This window comes from Mobula hypostoma, chromosome 21, assembly GCF_963921235.1.
Source record: "Mobula hypostoma chromosome 21, sMobHyp1.1, whole genome shotgun sequence".
Lineage (NCBI taxonomy): Eukaryota > Metazoa > Chordata > Chondrichthyes > Myliobatiformes > Myliobatidae > Mobula > Mobula hypostoma.
This window is the reverse complement of record NC_086117.1, coordinates 53,593,925-53,606,474: the sequence shown is the minus strand read 5'-3', so window position 1 is coordinate 53,606,474 and position 12,550 is coordinate 53,593,925. Positions and strand designations below refer to the sequence as shown.

At 46.2% G+C, this 12,550-nt stretch overlaps 2 non-coding genes across 2 annotated transcripts; both read right to left on the bottom strand.

The window, feature by feature from the left end:
• Window positions 1–2,327: 2,327 nt before the first annotated feature.
• trnaf-gaa (transfer RNA phenylalanine (anticodon GAA)) lies at window positions 2,328–2,400 on the bottom strand. The gene has a single exon. It is a non-coding gene; the product is annotated as a tRNA-Phe (tRNA).
• A 7,623-nt stretch (window positions 2,401–10,023) lies between these two features.
• trnaf-gaa (transfer RNA phenylalanine (anticodon GAA)) lies at window positions 10,024–10,096 on the bottom strand. Its single transcript has one exon. It is a non-coding gene; the product is annotated as a tRNA-Phe (tRNA).
• Between the last annotated feature and the right edge of the window lie 2,454 nt (window positions 10,097–12,550).

The window sequence follows — 12,550 nt, the reverse complement described above, 5'->3', positions numbered from 1 at the left end:
GAGTTGGATGATCAGCCATAATCATACTGAATGGCGGTGCAGGCTCGAAGGGCCGAATGGCCTACTCCTGCACCTATTTTCTATGTTTCTATGTTTCTATATCCTTTGATGCCCTGACCGATCAGGAATTTATCAACTTCTGCTTTAAACATACCCACGGGCTTATCCTCCACCACAGTCCGTGGCAGAGCATTCCACAGATTCACTGCTGTGTGGCAACCTGTAAATTGATCTTCTGGGAATCTTGCACTGTTGTTCCTGCTTTATATTATTGGCTAGTTCGCCCTCATTTGTAATTGTGACATTACCCTTATTCCAAGCCTTTTTCAGCTCCCTGTGCAATCTCAACCCACATCTTGGCTACTATTTGGAAGTCTACATAAGATTCCCATAACGGTTTTTTTCACCCTTGCTGCTTGTTAACCCCACACACAAAGATTCAACATTCTCTGACTCTATGTCACCTCGTCCTAAAGGTGGAATTCCACCTCTTACCAACAGAGCCACACCACTGCCTATGCCTTCCTGCCTGTCCTTTTGATACAAAGTTTATCCTTTGATGATAAGCTCCCAACAATGACCTTCTTTCAGCCACAACTAGGTGATGCTCACAACTTACTGACCAGTCTCCAATTGCACCACGAGTTCATCACCTTATTTCGAATGTTAAGCATTTTTAAATACTGCAGCTTAAGTCCTGCATTCTACACCCTTTTGAATTTTGCCTCTGTAGTACTCATGGACTCTTGTCCTTCCTTACATTCATGTTACACCCATCATCTACTTGTAAACCTGCTGGCTCATTCTCAGCTCTATCACACTGGTTCCCATTCCCCACCATATTAGTTTAAACCACTCCCAACAGCTCTAGTAAACCTGCCCACAAGAATATTGGTCCCCCGCAGATTCAAGTGTAACCCGTCCCTTTTGTACAGGTCACACCTGCCGCAGAAGAGCTCCCAATGATCCAGAAATCTGAATCCCTGCCTCCTCTAATTCTTCAAACACTTATTTATCTGCCACCTCATTCTATTCCTGTCCTGAATGTTGTGTGCCACAGGCAGCAATCCCAAGATTTTTACTCTTGAAGTCTTGCTTCTCAGCTTCCTTCCTAGCTCCCTGTATTTTGTTTTCAGGACCTACTCCCTTCTTCTACCGATGTTGTTGACACCAATATGTACCAGGACCTCTGGCTGCTCACCCTCCCTTTTCAGGACATTGTGGACGTACTCAGAAACCTCTTGAACCCATCCGTGTTTCTTTGTCGCGTCCACAGAATCACCTATCTGCACCTATCTTTCCCCCTGACTAGGTCTCATAGAGTCCCCTACTCTACTGAGCCACAGGCCCAGACTCAGTGCCAGAGTCACTTCCCCCAATGTAGATCCCGCTCCCCCAATATTATTCAAAATGGAGTATTTATTGTTGAAGGGGCCGGTCACAGGGGTGCTCTCCACTATCTGATGTTCTCCCTTCCCTCTCCTGACAGTCACCCATTTATCTGTCTCCCTTAGCCTTGGGGTGACTACCTCCCTGTAGCTCCTGTCTATCTCTGCCTCACTTTCCCTAACAAGGTGAAGGTCATCGAGCTGCAGCTCCAGTTCCCAACACAGTCTCTAAGGAGCCGCATCTCGATGCTCCTGGTGCAGATGTGGCCATTTGTGAAGCTGGTAGACTCCTGGAAATCCCACATCTGACACCTAGAACAGAACACTAGCCCTCTAGAAATATCCCCTATTCTCTCAAGAATTAAATAGGCATAAGAAGTGAACTTGCCTACATACCTTGCTTCTGCCTGTCCCTGCCGAAGCCTTAATGAGCCAAAGCCTTACCACTCTGACTCAGACCACTCTGACGATGACCGCTCCATTAGACGGGACCCCTGTCTTATGCAGACTGAGTTTTTAAAACTTTTTACCCAACTTGAACGGGAACGCTTCTACTGCGTCTGCGCAGTACTCCAATGATGACTGGCGCTGAAAAAACCTCCTGCTTATTGAAGCTCTTCGCCTCGGCCCTCACCACTACAGAATATTATTTATTTTTATTTTATTGAGAGATAGAGCACAGAACAGGCCTGTCCGGCCCACCCAGCTGTTCCACCCAGGAATCTACCGATTTAACCCGAACCTAATTGTGTTACGGTTTAAAAAATACAATTAACCTACTAACAAGTCTGCCTTTGCACAGAGGGACTGTGTACGTGGGAAGGACATACAGGCTTAGTTATAGGGGGTGTCACAATTGAACTGCAATCTCTGACTCTACGAGCTGTAATACTGTCACACTAACTGCTAGCTATCGCGGTGACAATAAATGTTTTCCAGTGCCGAAACCCGGGATTGAACCAGGGACCTTTAGATCTTCAATCTAACGCTCTCCCAACTGAGCTATTTCGGCTGACATATCTGCCTTTTTGAGGTTCACCTCTGACTTGTACCTCACCGTTCCAGTATCTGCAGGATTGTATTTCCCCTGAAGTTTAACGGAGATTAACAGAGCGGGCGACGGAGTAGTGGGAGACAGAGTAGGAAGGCTTTGGCGAGCAGACGCTGAGGACGAGCTTGCTCCCAGTGAGGTAAGGCCAGGTAAGCTCCTTTAATTAATCTAATAACTTAGAAGAAGGTAATGGAGGCAGCAGTTAGGGCAGTTGAGTGCTCCGTTTGCAGAATGTGGGAAGTCAGGGCAAGCACAATCGTCCCTGATGACTACACCTGTAAAAGGTGCATCCGGCTGCAGCTCCTGACAAACCCAGTTAGGGAACTGGAACTGGAGCTGGATGAACTTCGGATCATTCGTGAGGCAGAGGCATAAGTAGACAGGAGTTTCAGGAGACAGCCACCCCTAAAAGTTAGGAGGCAGGTAGCTGGGTGACTATCAGGAGAGGGAAGGGGAATAGACAGAATGAGCAGAGCACCCCTGTGGCCGTTCCCATCAACAATAAGTATACCGTTTTGGATACTGTTGGTGGGGACGACCTACCGGGGACAAGTTGCAGTGGTCACATCTCTGGCACTGAGACTGGACCCTCAGCTCAGAAAGGAAGAAGGGAAAAGAGGAGAGCAGTAGTGACAGGGGATTCTATAGTTAGGGGGACAGATAAGAGGTTCTGTGGAAGAGATCGAAAATCCCGGATGGTCTGTTGCCTCCCTGGTGCCAGGGTCCGCAATATCTCAGATCGAGTTCTCAGTATTCTCAAGAGGGAGGGTGAGCAGCCAGATGTTGTGGTCCATGTAGGGACCAATGACACGTATAGGAAGGAGGAGGAGGTCCTGCAAAGAGAGTTTAGGGAGTTAGGGGCAAAGTTGAAGGACAGGACCTCCAGGGTTGCAATCTCAGGATTGCTACCTGTGCCACGTGCTAGTGAGGCTAGAAATAGGAAGATAATGCAGCTAAATACGTGGCTAAGGAGTTGGTGCAGGGGGGAGGGCTTCATGTTTCTGGATAATTGGGCCTTGTTCCAGGGACGGTGGGACCTGTTCCGACAGGACGGGTTGCACCTGAACTGGAGTGGGACTAACATCCTTGCGGGAAGGTTTGCTAGTGCTGCTCCGAGGGGTTTAAACTAGATTTGCAGTGGGAGAGGAACCAGAGTGTTACAACAGATAGTGAGGTGGAGGAGGATAAAGGTTATGCGAGAACTGCTAGTATAGTGCATGGAGTAAAGCCAGATCTCACATTTAAAGAGGCTTTGAGGAAAGAGAAGCAGAATAGAGGGTGTAAAGGTAGTAAGGTAGAAGGGCTAAAGTGCGTGTACTTCAATGCAAGAAGCATCAGGAACAAAGGTGATGAACTGAGAGCTTGGATACATACATGGAATTATGATGTCGTGGCCATTACAGAGACTTGGCTGGCACCAGGGCAGGAATGGATTCTCAATATTCCTGGATTTCAGTGCTTTAAAAGGGATAGAGAGTGGGGGAAAGGGGAGGAGGGGTGGCATTACTGGTCAGGGATACTATTACAGCTACAGAAAGGGTGGGTAATGTAGCAGGATCCTCCTTTGAGTCAGTATGGGTGGAAGTCAGGAACAGGAAGGGAGCAGTTACTCTATTGGGAGTGTTCTATAGGCCCCTTGGTAGCAGCAGAGATACCGAGGAGCAGATTGGGAGGCAGATTTTGGAAAGGTGCAAAAATAACAGGGTTGTTATCATGGGTGACTTTAACTTCCCTAATATTGATTGGTACCTGATTAGTTCCAATAGTTTAGATGGGGCAGAGTTTGTTAAGTGTGTCCAGGATGGATTCCTGTCAGGCCGACTAGGGGGAATGCCATACTAGATCTAGTATTACGTAACGAACCAGGTCAGGTCACAGATCTCTCAGTGGGTGAGCATCTGGGGGACAGTGATCACTGCTCCCTGGCCTTTAGCATTATCATGGAAAAGAATAGAATCAGAGAGGACAGGAAAATTTTTAATTGGGGAAGGGCAAATTATGAGGCTATAAGGCTAGAACTTGCGGGTGTGAATTGGGATGATGTTTTTGCAGGGAACTGTACTATGGACATGTGGTCGATGTTTAGGGATCTCTTGCAGGATGTTAGGGATAAATTTGACCCGGTGAGGAAGATAAAGGATGGTAGGGTGAAGGAACCATGGGTGACAAGTAAGGTGGAAAATCTAATCAGGTGGAAGAAGGCATCATACATGAGGTTTAGGAAGCAAGGATCAGATGGGCCTATTGAGGAAGAGAGGGTAGCAAGAAAGGAGCTTAAGAAGGGGCTGAGAAGAGCAAGAAGGGGGCATGAGAAGGCCATGGCGAATAGGGTAAAGGAAAACCCCAAGGCATTCTTCAATTATGTGAAGACCAAAAGGATGACAGGAGTGAAGGTAGGACCGATAACAGATAAAGGTGGGAAGATGTGCCTGGAGGCTGTGAAAGTGAGCGAGGTCCTCAATGAATACTTCTCTTCAGTATTCACCAATGAGAGGGAACTTGATGACGGTGAGGACAATATGAGTGAGGTTGATGTTCTGGAGCAGGTTGATATTAAGGGAGAGGAGGTGTTGGAGTTGTTAAAATACATTAGGACAGATAAGTCCCCAGGGCCTGACGGAATATTCCCCAAGCTGCTCCATGAGGCGAGGGAAGAGATTGCTGAGCCTCTGGCTAGGGTCTTTATGTCCTCGTTGTCCATGGGGATGGTACCGGAGGATTGGAGGGAGGTGAATGTTGTCCCCTTGTTCAAAAAAGGTAGTAAGGATAGTCCGGGTTATTATAGCCTTATGTCTGTGGTGGGAAAGCTGTTGCAAAAGATTTTTAGAGACAGGATCTATGGGCATTTAGAGAATCATGGTCTGATCAGGGACAGTCAGCATGGCTTTGTGAAGGGCAATTGTGTCTAACAAGCCTGATAGAGTTCTTTGAGGAGGTGACCAGGCATATAGATGAGGGTAGTGCAGTGGATGTGATCTACATGGATTTTAGAAAGGCATTTGACAAGGTTCCACACGGTAAGCTTATTCAAAAAGTTAGAAGGCATGGGATCCAGGGAAGTTTGGCCAAGTGGATTCAGAATTGGCTTGCCTGCAGAAAGCAGAGGGTCGTGGTGGAGGGAGTACATTCGTATTGGAGGGTTGTGACTAGAGGTGTCCCACAAGGACCGATTCTTGGACTTCTACTTTTCGTGATTTTTATTAACAACCTGGATGTGGGGGTAGAAGTGTGGGTTGGCAAGTTTGAAGACGACACAAAGGTTGGTGGTGTTGTGCATAGTGTAGAGGATTGTCGAAGATTGCAGAGAGACATTGATAGGATGCAGAAGTGGTCTGAGAAGTGGCAGATGGAGTTCAGCCCGGAGAAGCGTGAGGTGGTACACTTTGGAAGGACAAACTCCAAAGCAGAGTACAAAGTAAATGGCAGGATACTTGGTAGTGTGGAGGAGCAGAGGGATCTGGGGGTACATGTCCACAGATCCCTGAAAGTTGCCTCACAGGTAGATAGGGTAGTTAAGAAAGCTTATGGGGTGTTAGCTTTCATAAGTCGAGGGATAGAATTTAAGAGTCGCGATGTAATGATGCAGCTCTATAAAACTCTGGTTAGGCCAAACTTGGAGAACTGTGTCCAGTTCTGGTCATCTCACTATAGGAAGGATGTGGAAGCACTGGAAAGGGTACAGAGGAGATCTACCAGAATGCTGCCTGGTTTAGAGAGTATGGATTATGATCAGAAATTAAGGGAGCTAGGGCTTTACTCTTTGGAGAGAAGGAGGATGAGAGGAGACATGATAGAGGTATACAAGATATTAAGAGGAATAGATAGAGTGGACAGGCAGCACCTCATCCCCGGGGCACCACTGCTCAATACAAGAGGACATGGCTTTAAGGTAAGGGGTGGGAAGTTCACGGGGATATTAGAGGAAGGTTTTTTACTGAGATAGTGGTTCGTGCGTGGAATGCACTGCCTGAGTTAGTGGTGGAGGCAGATACACTAGTGAAATTTAAGAGACTACTAGACAGGTATATGGAGGAATTTAAGGTGGGGGGGTTATATGGGAGGCAGGGTTTAAGGGTCGGCACAACATTGTGGGCCGAAGGGCCTGTACTGTGCTGTACTATTCTATGTTCTATGTTTAAACCTCACTGTTGCTGTATCTACAGTATTGTCGTCCTCCACTCCCTCATCCCTCACCATTACAGAATATTATTTATTTTATTTCATTCAGAGATACAGTGAAGAACAGGAACTTCTGGCTCTCCAAGCTGTGCCGACCTGGAATCTCTGATTTCACCACACCCTAATCGTGTGACGATTTAAAATACCAATTCATCTACTAATCAGTACGTCTTTGGACAGTGGCAGGAAACCCATCTGCACAGTGGAAGGAATTACAAACTCACTCACACAGGACGTTGCAATTGAACTCCAAACTCCAAACTCTGACAACAACTGTAATAGAATCACACTAAAGTGGGGCCCAAAAAATAAGTCCCAGTGCCGAAACCCAGGATTGAACCAGGGACCTTTAGATCTTCAATCTAACGCTCTCCCAACTGAGCTATTTCCGCTGACACAGCTGCAGTATTGTTGTTCTCCACTCTGGTGTACCTCACCATTGCAGCATCTGCAAGATTGTATGTCTCTTGTACATTATACCTCACAATTCCAGCATCTGCACTGTTGTATTTCCATGTTCTTTGTACCTCACCGATCCATCATCTGCAGTATTGTACTTTGACTGTGCATTAGAACTCACTATTCTTGTGTATGCGGTATCTTATTTCTCCTCTGCCTTGTACCTCACTGCTCCAGCATCAGTGGTATTGTATTCCCTGTGCTTCGTACCTCACCTTTCCAGACTCTGCAGTATTGTATTTCTCCTGTGCTTTGAGCCTCAGCATTCCAGTAAATGTGGAATTGTGGTTCTCCTCTGCATTAACCTCACCATTCATGTATCTGCAGAATTGTATTCCTTCTGAGCTTTGTAACTCACTGTTGCTGTATCCGCGTTATTGTATCTTTCCTGTGCCTTGTACCTCAACATCACTGTATCTGCAGAATTATATTTCTCCTGTGCTTTGTAACTCACCATTGTTTTATCTGCGGTATTGAGGTTCCTCAGCATTCCAACATCTGCAGTGTTTTGCCCCTGCTCAGCCTTATACCTCACCATTGCAGTATCTGCAGTATTGTACCTTTCCTGTGCCTTCAACCATAGAGATGGGAGCAGAAGTAGGCCATTCAGCCCATCTAGTCTGCTCTGTCGTTCCATCATGTCTGATCCTAGATGGGCCACCAACTCCATACACCTGTCTCCTTACCATATCCTTTGATGCCCTGACCGATCAGGAATCTGTCACCTTCTGGTTTAAACATACCCACAGGCTTGTCCTCCACCACAGTATGTGGCAGAGCATTCCACAGATTCACTGCTCTCTGGCAACCTGTAAATTAATCTTCTGGGAAATTTGCACGAGGACCCCTAAGCACCTCTGTACCTCTGATGTTTGAACCTTCTCCCCATTTAGATAATGGTCTACACTATTGTTCCTCTTTATATTATTGGCTAGTTTGCCCTCATTTACAATTGTGACATTACCCTTATTAGCTCCCTGTCCAATCTCAACCCCACATCTTGGCTACTATTTGGAAGTCTACATAAGATTCCCATAATGGTTTTTTTCACCCTTGCAGTTTGTTAACCTCACCCGCAAAGATTCAACATTCTCTGACCCTATGTCACCTCTTCCTAAAGATGGAATTACTTCTTTACCAACAGAGCCACACCACCGCCTATACCTTCCTGCCTGTCTTTTCAATACAAAGTTTATCCTTTGATGTTAAGCTCCCAACAATAACCTTCTTTTGGCCACAACTAGGTAATGTTCACAACTTCATACCGACCAATCTCTAATTGCACCACAAGTTCATCCATCTTTTTCCGAATGCTGCGCCATTTAAATACAACACCCTCAGTCCTGCATTCTACATCCTTTTGAATTTTGTCTCTGTGGTACAATTTAACTCTTTGCTCTGTCTGCATTTGTACTCAGTCACTGGCTTGTCCTTCCTCACATTCATGTTACACCCATCATCTACTTGTAAACCTGCTGGCTCATCCTCAGCTCTATCACACTGGTTCCCATTCCCCACCATATTAGTTTAAACCACTCCCAACAGCTCTAGTAAACCTGACCGCTATTGCTCCCCTTCGGATTCAAGTGCAACCTGTCCCTTTTGTGCAGGTCAAATCTGCCGCAGAAGTCCCAATTATCCAGAAATCAGAATCTCTGCACTCGGCTCCAATTCTTCACCCACGCATTTATCTGCCACCTCATTCTATTCCTGTCCTCACTGTCACGTGGCACAGGCAGCAATCCCGAGATTACTATCCTCGAATTCCTGCTTCTCAGCTTCCTTCCTAGCTCCCTGTATTTTGTTTTCAGGACCTACTCCCTTTTTCTACTGATGTTGTTGACACCAATATGTACCAGGACCTCTGGCTGCTCACCCTCCCTTTTCAGGACATTGTGGACATGCTCAGAAACCTCTTGAACCCATCCGTGTTTCTTTGTCGCATCCACACAATCACCTATCTGCACCTATCTTTCCCCCTGACTAGGGCTCATAGAGTCCCCTACTCTACTGAGCCACAGGCCCAGACTCAGTGCCAGAGTCACTTCCCCCAATGTAGATCCCGCTCCCCCAATATTATTCAAAATGGGGTATTTATTGTTGAAGGGGCCGGTCACAGGGGTGCTCGCCACCATCTGATGTTCTCCCTTCCCTCTCCTGACAGTCACCCGTTTATCTGTCTCCTGTAGCCTTGGGGTGACTACCTCCCTGTAGCTCCTGTCTGTCACTGCCTCACTTTCCCTAACAAGCCGAAGGTCATCGAGCTGCAGCTCCAGTTCCCTAACAGAGTCTCTAAGGAGCTGCATCTCGATGCACCTGGTGCAGATGTGGCCACTGGGGAAACTGGGAGTCTCCCAGGAATCCCACATCTGACACCCAGAACAGGACCCTGGCTCTGTAGACATGTCCCCTATTCTCTCAGAGTTAAATAATAAATAAGGAGTGAGATTACCGACTTTCCTTGCTTCCGTTTGCTCTTGCTGAAGCCTTAATGAACCAAAGCCTTACCACTCTGACTCAGACCACTCCGACAATGACCGCTCCATTAGATGATAACCCTCTTTTATGCAGACTGGGTTTTTAAAGTTTTTTGCCCGACTGGAACAGGAATGCTTCAACTGTGTCGGTGCAATACTCCAATCACGACACGTGCTGAAAAAACCTCCTGCTTATTAAAGCTGTTTGCCTCATCCCTCACCATTACAGAATATTATTTATTTTACTTTATTGAGAGATAGAGCACAGAACAGGCCTGTCCAGCCCACCCAGCTGTTCCACCCAGGAATCCATCGATTTAACCCTAACCTAATTGTGGTACGGTTTAAAAAATACAATTAACCTACTAACCAGTCTGGCTTAGGACAGAGGGACTGTGTGCATGGGATGGACGTACAATAGTGTCACACTAACTGCTATGCTATCGCGGTGACAATAAATAAGTCCCAGTGCCGAAACCCGGAATTGAACCAGGGACCTTTAGATCTTCAGTCTAACGCTCTCCCAACTGAGCTATTTCGGCTGACACAGCTGCAGTGTTGTAGTTCTCCACTCTCGTGTACCTCACCATTGCAGCATCTGCAGTATTGTATGTCTCTTGTACATTGTACCTCACAATTCCAGCATCTGCATAGTTGTATTTCCATGAGCTTTGTAACTCACCGGTCCATCATCTGCAGTATTGTAGTTCGACTGTGCTTTAAAACTCTCTATTCTTGTGTATGCGGTATTTTATTTCTCCTCTGCCTTGTATCTCACTGCTCCAGCATCAGTGGTATTGTATTCCCCGTGCTTCGTACCTCACCTTTCCGGACTCTGCAGTATTGTATTTCTCCTATGCTTTGAACCTCAACATTCCAGTAAATGTGGAATTGTGCTTCTCCTCTGCATTAACCTCACCATTCCTGTATCTGCAGAATTGTATTAATTCTGTGCTTTTTAACTCACCGTTGCTGTATCTGTGGTATTGTGAATCTCCTCTCCCTCATCCCTCACCATTACAGAATATTATTTATCTTATTTTATTCAGAGATAGAGCGCAGAACAGGCCCGTCTGACCCACTCACCTGTGCCACTCAGGAACTCTGATTTAACCCTAACCTAATGGTGGGATGGTTTAAAAAAAAACAATGAACCTACTAACCAGTACGTCTTTGGGCTGTGGGAGGAAACCGCAGCAGTTGAAGGACATGGAGATGGGAAGATGGGAAGGACTTACCAACTTACGCAGCACATCGAAATTGAACTCTCAACTCTAACACCTCACACTCTAATAGTGTCACACAGACCACTACGGTACCATTGTGTCCAATAAATAAACTCAGTGCCAAAACCCAACATTGAACCAGGGACCTTCAGATCTTCAGTCTAACACACTGCCAACTGAGCTATTTCAGCTGATATATCTGCAGTATTGTTATTCTCCACTGTTCTTTATCTCAGCATTACAGCATCCGCAGTATTGAATTTCCCTGTCTTTTGTACCTCACCGTTCCATCATCTGCAGTACTTTTTGTGCTTTTTACCTCCAACGTTCCTCTATCTGCAGTATTGTATGTGCATCTGCCTTGTACATCACCATTGAACTATCTGCAGTGTTTTGCTCCTCCTCTGCCTTGTGCCTCACCATTGCTGTATCTGCAGCATTGTATGCTCCTCTGCCTTGTGCCTCACTATTCCAGCATCTGTAGTATTTTAGTTCTCTTCTGCGTAAAACCTTATCCTTCCAGTATCTAGGACATTGTAGTCCCTGTGCTTTGTGCCTCACCATCCCTGTATCTGCAGAACTGTAGTTCTCCTCAGTGTTATACCTCATTGTTGCTGTATCTGCATTCCACAGATTCACTGCTCTGTGGCAATGTGACGATATCCTGAGTTATTCATTATGGACTATGCCTTTAAAAAGAGAGAGAGTGTGTGCAGCTGTACAACACAAACAGCCTGCTACAGAGAGAGAGAGAGAGAGAGGGGTGAAGACTGCTTGCAGGTTGTTTGGCATTTCTGCAAGGACACTGCCAGCTTCAGAGTTCCTACAGGGAGAGAGAGGAGGAGCTACATGATGGACACCTGCTGTTCAGCACAACAGTATTTAAACCAGCATAGTTGCTTATTTCACAGGACGCACTGAAGAAAGGGACACGCAGGTGCACTAAGGTGTGGTGAAGTTACCACTACACTTTCAGGTGCACACGAGTGTGGCACTGAGGATCGACTAAGCGGAACCGATCCGTGATTATTAGTGCATGAAAAAGTGACCCTGTGGAGTCTACCAGTGTGTCTAACCCTTGCCTGGGTCGGTAGATTATCACTTGAAGACGGTGCTCTTAAGTTGGTCAAGTTTAGCTAACTTGGAAGTTTCGGAGGACAAAAGGGAGAATTGACAGCATCGCCTTATGGGGACAACAAACCTCTCTCTCTCCTCTATTCTACTCAACTCAATATCATGAACTGAACTGACTTCGCTTACATACCATCGTAAGACTGTATCTATTACCACCTAAGCTTGAAGAAGTTTGGGTTTTATATTTCCACACCTATTTTAGAATGAGGTGGCAGATAAATGCCCTCTTTTATTGTCATTTAGAAATGCATACATGCATTAAGAAATGATACAATGTTTCTCCGGAGTGATATCACAGAAAACAAGACAAACCAAAGACTAACACTGACAGAACCACATAATTATAACATATAGTTACAGCAATGCAAAGCAATACCATAATTTGATGAAGAACAAACCATGGGCACGATAAATAAAGTCTCAAAAGTCCCCGAGTCGATCGACTCCTGAGTCCCTGATAGCAGGCGGCAAAAGGGAGAAACTCCCTGCCATAAACCTCCAGGCACCGTCAACTTGCCGATGCCCTGGAAGCAGCCGACCACAGCCGACACTGAGTCCGTCCGTCCGAAAACTTCGAGCCTCCGACCAGCCCCTCGGATACAGCCTCCCGAGCGCCATCCTCTGCCGAGCGTCTTC